This window comes from Salmo salar, chromosome 06, assembly GCF_965601325.2.
Source record: "Salmo salar chromosome 06, fSalSal1, whole genome shotgun sequence".
Lineage (NCBI taxonomy): Eukaryota > Metazoa > Chordata > Actinopteri > Salmoniformes > Salmonidae > Salmo > Salmo salar.
Window position 1 is genome coordinate 3,928,331 of NC_138296.1, and position 9,829 is coordinate 3,938,159.

The 9,829-nt window shown below is 41.9% G+C and overlaps 1 long non-coding RNA gene across 1 annotated transcript; it reads right to left on the reverse strand.

Annotated features, from left to right (window-relative positions):
* Positions 1 to 736: 736 nt before the first annotated feature.
* Positions 737 to 4,991, reverse strand: LOC123743367 (uncharacterized). The gene is made up of 3 exons (XR_006770096.2): positions 4,896 to 4,991; positions 1,508 to 1,600; positions 737 to 1,297 (listed from the first exon to the last, which is right to left on the reverse strand). It is a non-coding gene; the product is annotated as an uncharacterized LOC123743367 (long non-coding RNA).
* Positions 4,992 to 9,829: the final 4,838 nt, after the last annotated feature.

Sequence of the window (9,829 nt, forward strand, 5' to 3'; positions counted from 1 at the left end):
AGCACAGCTGACAGTACTAATGAGATATTCTCTTTCCCCTATAAGAGAGAGGATGGTACCAGCAAGAAGGGGAGAAGATAAACTATCTCTGGAGAATGGCTACGGAGAGAGGGGAGCTATCCAAGAAGATCCATTAAGACGGTGACGAATCTGTGATGGTTGTTACAGTTTAAAGATAATCGTCTTGTGATCCTGTGTCATCTAAAGAAGAAGATGTATGTTATTAATTGGGAGATTCTCATTGACTGTGTTTGTATTGTCAGAAATCCCTCAATAGAGAACTGTTTTCAATCAAGAAAACCCACTCCTGACTCGTTTATTCCACCTTTCAGCTTTAGAGTGACACCAAATTACTTGGTCCGCTCACACTAGTAACTGGACCTCTCTGTCTTTTAGAGCCCTGTAAAAGGCTGTGAGAAACCTATCTTGAAGATCTATATCCTGATCAGTGTCCTCATTGATGATATCTTCAATCAGTAGAGGTTCTACCTCAGAAATGATTGTATCAAGCTGTTTAGCCGCATCATCCTCATCAACGCATCATCCTCATCAACGCATCAACACATCATCCTCATCAACACATCGTCCTCATCATCCTCATCAACACATCGTCCTCATCATCACATCGTCCTCATCATCACATCGTCCTCATCAACACATCGTCCTCATCAACACATCGTCCTCATCAACACATCGTCCTCATCAACACATCATCCTCATCAACACATCATCCTCATCAACACATCATCCTCATCAACACATCATCCTCATCAACACATCTTCATCATCAACACATCATCCTCATCAACACATCATCCTCATCAACACATCTTCATCATCAACACATCATCCTCATCAAAACATCATCCGCATCATCCTCATATCATCCGCATCATCCTCATATCATCCTCATCATCCTCATCAACACATCATCCTCATCAACACATCATCCTCATCAACACATCGTCCTCATCAACACATCGTCCTCATCAACACATCGTCCTCATCAACACATCGTCCTCATCAACACATCGTCCTCATCAACACATCGTCCTCATCAACACATCGTCCTCATCAACACATCGTCCTCATCAACACATCGTCCTCATCAACACATCATCCTCATCATAGCTCAACCCTTCATCAGAACCATCATTGACCTCATCATCCTCGACATTAACACCATTGAATGTATCAACCGGTTTAGGTGTTTTACTCAGTATGTCTTCAGCGTCCTCTTCCTCCTCTTCCTCTTGTTGTATTGGGTCTTCTGTGTTTGTATAGGCCTTGGAGGAGTCTGAAAGGAACATATATACAAAATAGTGTATTAAAAATAAATATATATAATAGTATTAAATAACCAATAATAGTGATAAATGAAAAAATGCTTTTATTTTTATTTTATTTATATATTTTTAAACAGTACGTTTTAAAATATATCAACACATCAATATATCCTGTTTCTGTTTCTCTCTGTTAGGCCATGTTTTCATGTTAGTTAAATTACCTTTGGTTGTTTGATGCCTGTTTTTCAGAGGAGTCGATGTTGTGTTTCCTACCCCGTTGTCCTCTTGATGTATAGACTCGGCAAGATTGGAGTCTGAAAAAAATTACAATATTTGAAATTGTTTTAACCTCTATGGGCTAGGTGGGACGCTTGCGTCCCACCTACTCAACAGCCAGTGTAATCCCGTGGCGCGATATTCAAATACCTTAGAAATGCTATTACTTCAATTTCTCAAACATATTACTATTTTACACCATTTTAAAGACAAGACTCTCGTTAATCTAACCACACTGTCCGATTTCAAAAAGGCTTTACAATGAAAGCAAAACATTAGATTATGTCAGCAGAGTACCCAGCCAGAAATAATCAGACACCCATTTTTCAAGCTAGCATATAATGTCACATAAACCCAAACCACAGCTAAATGCAGCACTAACCTTTGATCTTCATCAGATGACACCCCTAGGACATTATGTTATACAATATATGCATGTTTTGTTCAATCAAGTTCATATTTATATCAAAAACCAGCTTTTTACATTAGCATGTGACGTTCAGAACTAGCATACCCCCCGCAAACTTCCGGTGAATTTACTAAATTACTCACGATAAACGTTCACAAAAAACATAACAATTATTTTAAGAATTATAGATACAGAACTCCTCTATGCACTCGCTATGTCCGATTTTAAAATAGTTTTTCGGTGAAAGCACATTTTGCAATATTCTAAGTAGATAGCCCGGCATCACAGGGCTAGCTATTTAGACACCCAGCAAGTTTAGCCCTCACCAAAGTCAGATTTACTATAAGAAAAATGTTATTACCTTTGCTGTTCTTCATCAGAATGCACTCCCAGGACTTCTACTTCAATAACAAATGTTGGTTTGGTCCCAAACAATCCATAGTTATATCCAAATAGCGGCGTTTTGTTCGTGCGTTCAAGACACTATCCGAATGGTAAAGAAGGGTGATGAGCACGACGCATTTCGTGACCAAAAAAATCTAAATATTCCATTACCGTACTTCGAAGCATGTCAACCGCGCTGTTTAAAATCAATTTTTATGCAATTTTTCTCGTAAAAAAGCGATAATATTCCGACTGGGAAAGCGTGTTTACGTTCAAAGAGAGAGAAAATAAAAACATCTCGTGCCCTCGTGCACGAGCCCCAGTCTGATGGTCCTCTGATCGGCCACTTACCAAAGGCGATAATGTGTTTCAGCCAGGGGCTGCCTCGATATCATTCAGCTTTTTCCCGGCTTCTGAGAGCCTATGGGAGCCGTAGGAAGTGTCACGTTACAGCAAAGATCCTCAGTCATCAATAAACAGAGCCAAGAAGAACAAGAACTTGTCAGACAGGCCACTTCCTGCATGGAATCTTCTCAGGTGTTTGCCTGCCATATGAGTTCTGTTATACTCAGACACCATTCAAACAGTTTTAGAAACTTTAGGGTGTTTTCTATCCAAAGCCAATAATTATATGCATATTCTAGTTACTGGGCAGGAGTAGTAACCAGATTAAATCGGGTACGTTTTTTTTATCCGGCCGTGCAAATACTGCCCCCTATCCCCAACTTAAGATATTCTTTCAAAAAATTATAACTGTAATAAAAACAGGGCGTATCCATAAAGAGCTCATCAATGCAACTGTTTTCAGACCAATCGTCCTTCTCGGTCAGAGGTGACGCCGCTCGGTGTACTTGAACTAGGGTTCTGGGAGCCTTGCAGGACTACGATATGGTGTAGGGCCTGATTAAATACTGAATGTCTAGGGTTCTGGGGAGCCTTGTAGGACTATGATATGGTGTAGGGCCTGATTAAATACTGAATGTCTAGGGCTGTTTGGAGGCGTGTATATGTGTGACAAATCTTCGATTCTTGGGCTGTTTTGAGTTTTGTCAAAGCCGGCGGTAGAGAACGGTAGAATATCGTCGTTGTCACATTCTGACAGGTAAAGGGGTTATTTGTTATTGTAGTTTGGTCAGGACGTGGCAGGGTGTTTGTTTTATGTGGTTCGGGTTTTGTTGGGCTATGTGTTTATGTAGAGGGGTGTTTGTTTAGAGTGTTCCGGGGTTTTGGGGCTATGTTCTATGTTAGTATATTTCTATGTTCTAGTCTTTTTAGTTCTATGTTTAGTTTGTTGATTTGGCCTTCAATTGGAGGCAGCTGCTAGGGGTGTTGCTAGGGGTGTTTTTGTAATGGGAATTGTGGGTAGTTACTTCCTTGTTTAGTGTCTGTGCACCTGACAGGACTGTTAGTGTCGTTCGTTCGTTCGTTTTTGAATACGTGTTTCTTTAGTTTTTTTCCTTCTTTTACAATAAAAGGTATACACATTTCCGCTGCAATCCTTACGACACCCGTTACAGTCGTTTTCATTACCCTGGAAGTCATTCACGGTTAGAGCCCATAATGCCTCTGGTGATCTTGTCTGGGGGCTGTCAGCTGTAAACACAAGATTAGCTTTTTAAAATAGTGGACATGATTTGTTTAATTCTTAATGTATAAAGATTATTACGTATTTTACTTTTGGCTCAAGTCTATAGTATCTTGATGGCGTGGGACTGAGTAAATATACACCTGTAGTCTGTTATTAGTCATTTTATTATTGACTCACGTCTATAGTATCTTGATGGTGTGGGACTGAGTAAAGATACACCTGTAGTCTGTTATTAGTCATTTTATTATTGACTCACGTCTATAGTATCTTGATGGTGTGGGACTGAGTAAAGATACACCTGTAGACGGTTGGTCCTCAAAATCATCGTCTTCTATAATGATCACTTCTGATGGTTAATGATCCAAATCAATTATTGCGGGGAACACCTGGGTAAGTGTAGGGTATCCTATAGATGTTTTAAACAATATTAAAATATATGTATATATTTATAAAAATATATACATTTTTTTACTTAAAAAATATATACATTTGACATAAAACACCAAATAGTAACAATATTAATGACCTGAACTCTGGATGTCATCCACTCTTAAATTGTCTGCAGAAAACCATATATAAAACAACTGTTAAATATTTGGAGAGAGAGGGAGAGAGAGAGAGAGAGAGAGAGAGAGAGAGAGAGAGAGAGAGAGAGAGAGAGAGAGAGAGAACATTGTAGCTACATTCAACAAGCACTAAAACATCTAAAATGAAAGTCATGTAATGTTTGGTTATGTAACTGAACATCCACTAGGTGGTTACAGTGGTCCAGTCTTGAGTAGAGCTTTTGCGTTGTGAGTATTCATGTATCAATAACCCCTCCTCTCAATTAATATATATAAATATATATGGTTATATAAAACCTTATAAAAACATTCATTTTATTATATATATTTATAAACAGGCATATTTAGATGTAAAAAGCATTCATTAAATTGTAATTTCAACTCACCTTCAAAACTCTCAATAGGGGGATAAAGGATTCCCAGATTATCTTTTAGCTGTTCTGTCTTCAGAGCTGCAAAGCTACTGTGTCCTCAATGAGACAATGTAGGAACTCTCTGCTTATAGGCTGTAGGTGAATGGACTCTCTGCTTATAGGCTGTTGGTGAAGGGACTCTCTGCTTATAGGCTGTAGGTGAATGGACTCTCTGTTTATAGGCTGTTGGTGAAGGGACTCTCTGCTTATAGGCTGTAGGTGAATGGACTCTCTGTTTATAGGCTGTTGGTGAAGGGACTCTCTGCTTATAGGCTGTAGGTGAATGGCTGGGATTGACGGAGGTGTCAGGGCTGTAAACACTGGTTGACTCTTCATATGGGATATGCAGAGAAGTCTTCTGGAACATCAGAGGTTAGACATGTTTAAAAACCATTGCTTCCTACACACACACACAGAGACACACACACACAGCCACATGACCCCCCCTCACGGGGGATATACAGAGACACACAGACAGCCACATGGCCCCCCCTCACGGGGATATACAGAGACACACACAGAGACACACACACAGAGACACACACACAGAGACATGACCCCCCCCTCACGGGGGATATACAGACACACACAGACACATGACCCCCCCTCACGGGGGATATACAGAGAGACACACAGCCACATGCCCCCCCCCCCTCACGGGGATATACAGAGACACACACACAGCCACATGACCCCCCCTCACGGGGGATATACAGAGACACACACAGCCACATGGCCCCCCCTCACGGGGATATACAGAGACACACACACAGACACATGACCCCCCCTCACGGGGGATATACAGAGACACACACAGCCACATGACCCCCCCTCACGGGGATATACAGAGAGACACACAGCCACATGGCCCCCCCTCACGGGGATATACAGAGACACACACACAGCCACATGACCCCCCCTCACGGGGGATAGACAGACACACACAACCACATGGCCCCCCCTCACGGGGATATACAGAGAGACACACACAGCCACATGGCCCCCCCTCACGGGGATATACAGAGACACACAGCCACATGGCCCCCCCTCACGGGGATATACAGAGACACACACAGCCACATGGCCCCCCCTCACGGGGATATACAGAGAGACACACACAGCCACATGGCCCCCCCTCACGGGGGATATACAGACACAAACACAGCCACATGGCCCCCCCCCCTCACGGGGATATACAGAGACACACACACAGCCACATGGCCCCCCCTCACGGGGATATACAGAGACACACACACAGCCACATGGCCCCCCCCTCACGGGGATATACAGAGACACACACACAGCCACATGACCCCCCCTCACGGGAGATATACAGACACACACACAGCCACATGGCCCCCCCTCACGGGGATATACAGACACACACAGCCACATGGCCCCCCCTCACGGGGGATAGACAGACACACGCAGCCACATGGCCCCCCCTCACGGGGGATATACAGAGACACACACACAGCGACATGGCCCCCCCCTCACGGGGATATACAGAGACACACACACAGCCACATGACCCCCCTCACGGGGGATATACAGACACACACAGCCACATGGCCCCCCCTCACGGGGGATATACAGAGACACACACACAGCGACATGGCCCCCCCTCGCGGGGGATAGACAGAGAGACACACACACGTAACCTGTTGAGGTACAGATACAGAGATTGTCTGATATTTCATTCAATGTAAATTACATTTTTAAATCTTTAATACCAAAATGCGTACATATTACATGTTATTACTGAACAATATTACATATACATGTTAATTTGTCATTATTATTGAACAATACTACATATACATGTTAATATGTAATTATTCTCTAATTCCTTTCTTAGAGAAAGGGGCCTTGTGAAGGGTCTATTGTAAACCAACACCACCATCCGTCTCTAAATCTCCATCAAGCTGTGACCGGTTCAGACACTGTCTCTTCCTCCCTTGATCTCCAGCACCTTCCAGGTTTCGTATGTTTTCTTTTCCATGATAGATCAACCTTCTTACCTTTAGGCCCATGTTATGTCTTGAAGACAGAAGGGCCCATCGCCTTAAATGTTCACGATGTTGGACATATTTTCTACTTGTTTCATAATTTCAAGGACTTTTAAAATAATTTCCCCACCTGAAGCTAAAGACAGGCACAAAGTAGTAGACCTCTGTGCAGGCTTTGGAAAATACATACGAACAGATTTGGATGCATTTGAACTATTGAATTCGGCACAACCTAAAATTGTCACTTTGGAGTCTGAACTATATGCCACTGAAGAGATTCTTAGGGCTTTCAAATCATCTCTCCTGCAGACTTCCTCTTCCAATGCGTACCCAGGCAGGGATGTTCCACTCAGGACCTGTTAGATCTGAAATAGAGCATGTCTTATCTTAAGCCATTCTCTCGTCCACAACGCAGGAGAAAAACATCCTGTTTTTGGCTGAAAAAGGGTGCTGAGGCAGCTGTTTGTGAAAATCTTCACCGTAGAATCGTCCGGTTTGAAAATGTAACCCATATGTCCGTCACTCATATCCAGCACCCCATTAAAACAATCAGGGGCCTCACAAAGAATGGCATCGATGGTTTTGTCAATGTGTTCATGACACGAAGGACACAATACACCGACAATTGGTCTAGGAGCATTTTTTATGTAGTTTATCTCTCTTGAGGTTTCCTGTCACTCTTAATGTTCACATCTCTTACTTATACTGAGGCATACCTACCCCGGAAATGACTGTTTCATATACAAGATCCCTAAACAGCAGAGATATCAGTTCACTACAACATGACTGTTTCATATACAAGATCCCTAAACAGCAGAGACATCAGTTCACTACAACATGACTGTTACATATACAAGATCCCTAAACAGCAGAGATATCAGTTCACTACAACATGACTGTTTCATATACAAGATCCCTAAACAGCAGAGATATCAGTTCACTACAACATGACTGTTGCATATACAAGATCCCTAAACAGCAGAGATATCAGTTCACTACAACATGACTGTTGCATATACAAGATCCCTAAACAGCAGAGATATCAGTTCACTACAACATGACTGTTACATATACAAGATCCCTAAACAGCAGAGATATCAGTTCACTACAACATGACTGTTTCATATACAAGATCCCTAAACAGCAGAGATATCAGTTCACTACAACATGACTGTTACATATACAAGATCCCTAAACAGCAGAGATATCAGTTCACTACAACATGACTGTTACATATACAAGATCCCTAAACAGCAGAGATATCAGTTCACTACAACATGACTGTTACATATACAAGATCCCTAAACAGCAGAGATATCAGTTCACTACAACATGACTGTTACATATACAAGATCCCTAAACAGCAGAGATATCAGTTCACTACAACATGTCCCAACTCTTCCAAATGTTCAAACACATTCCACAGTTCAACAAGGTCACAACACATCAATCACCAGGACAGTTTTATTACAAACAGATGCTTTACTTCAAATGAGCAGCTGCACTATCAGGTTACATAAACACTCACTCCATAGCGTGAGAACATCCGGACAGGATGTCCATAAAAGGGCATAACCATGTGATACATAAAATAGGTCATCAATCACTTTTTGACACATACCGTCTACTGTATTCTCTCTGTGGTGTATGAGTTAATAAAGGGAAAGGGAATTGAGATCATTTTTCTACAAGAAATGCATAGTAATATGGAAAATGAAGTTATGTGGCAACAGGAGTGGGGGGACAGTGGTATGTAGTCATAAAAACTCAAAGTGGGGGTGTGGCCTTCCTCTTCTCAAAAGGGTTTTTGCCTTTGTCATATGAGGTTGTAGAGGTTGTTGAGGGGAGGTTATTAAAGTTAGAGTGAGATATGAAAACATCCCTATGTGTTTAATAAATGTACATGTCCCAGTAGTGGCAGTAGAGAATATGTTTTTTAGAGACATTATCAAATACCATTGAGAAATATAATACTGAGGACTATTTATTTCTTGCTGGGGATTTTAACTGCAGTCAGTGATTTAGATAGAAATCACAAAGAACCTCATATAGCCTCAAGGACTTTTTAAAACACCTCATTGTAACACATGAACTATGTGATATTTGGCGTCAAAATCGAGGCACGAGACAGAACACATGGTCTAATGTGAGAGAGAACACCATCTCTCTGGACAGGTTAGATAGGTTTTATTGTAACACTGTGTGATGTTTGGAGCCAACATGGAGGTAGGAGACAGAACACATGGTCTAATGTGAGAGAGAACACCATCTCTCTGGTCAGGTTAGATAGGTTTTATTGTAACACTGTGTGATGTTTGGAGCCAACATGGAGGTAGGAGACAGAACACATGGTCTAATGTGAGAGAGAACACCATCTCTCTGACCAGGTTAGATAGGTTTTATTGTAACACTGTGTGATGTTTGGAGCCAACATGGAGGTAGGAGACAGAACACATGGTCTAATGTGAGAGAGAACACCATCTCTCTGGACAGGTTAGATAGGTTTTATTGTAACACTGTGTGATGTTTGGAGCCAACATGGAGGTAGGAGACAGAACACATGGTCTAATGTGAGAGAGAACACCATCTCTCTGACCAGGTTAGATAGGTTTTATTGTAACACTGTGTGATGTTTGGAGCCAACATGGAGGTAGGAGACAGAACACATGGTCTAATGTGAGAGAGAACACCATCTCTCTGGACAGGTTAGATAGGTTTCATTGTAACACTGTGTGATGTTTGGAGCCAACATGGAGGTAGGAGACAGTACACATGGTCTAATGTGAGAGAGAACACCATCTCTCTGGCCAGGTTAGATAGGTTTTATTGTAACACTGTGATGTTTGGAGCCAACATGGAGGTAGGAGACAGAACACATGGTCTAATGTGAGAGAGAAC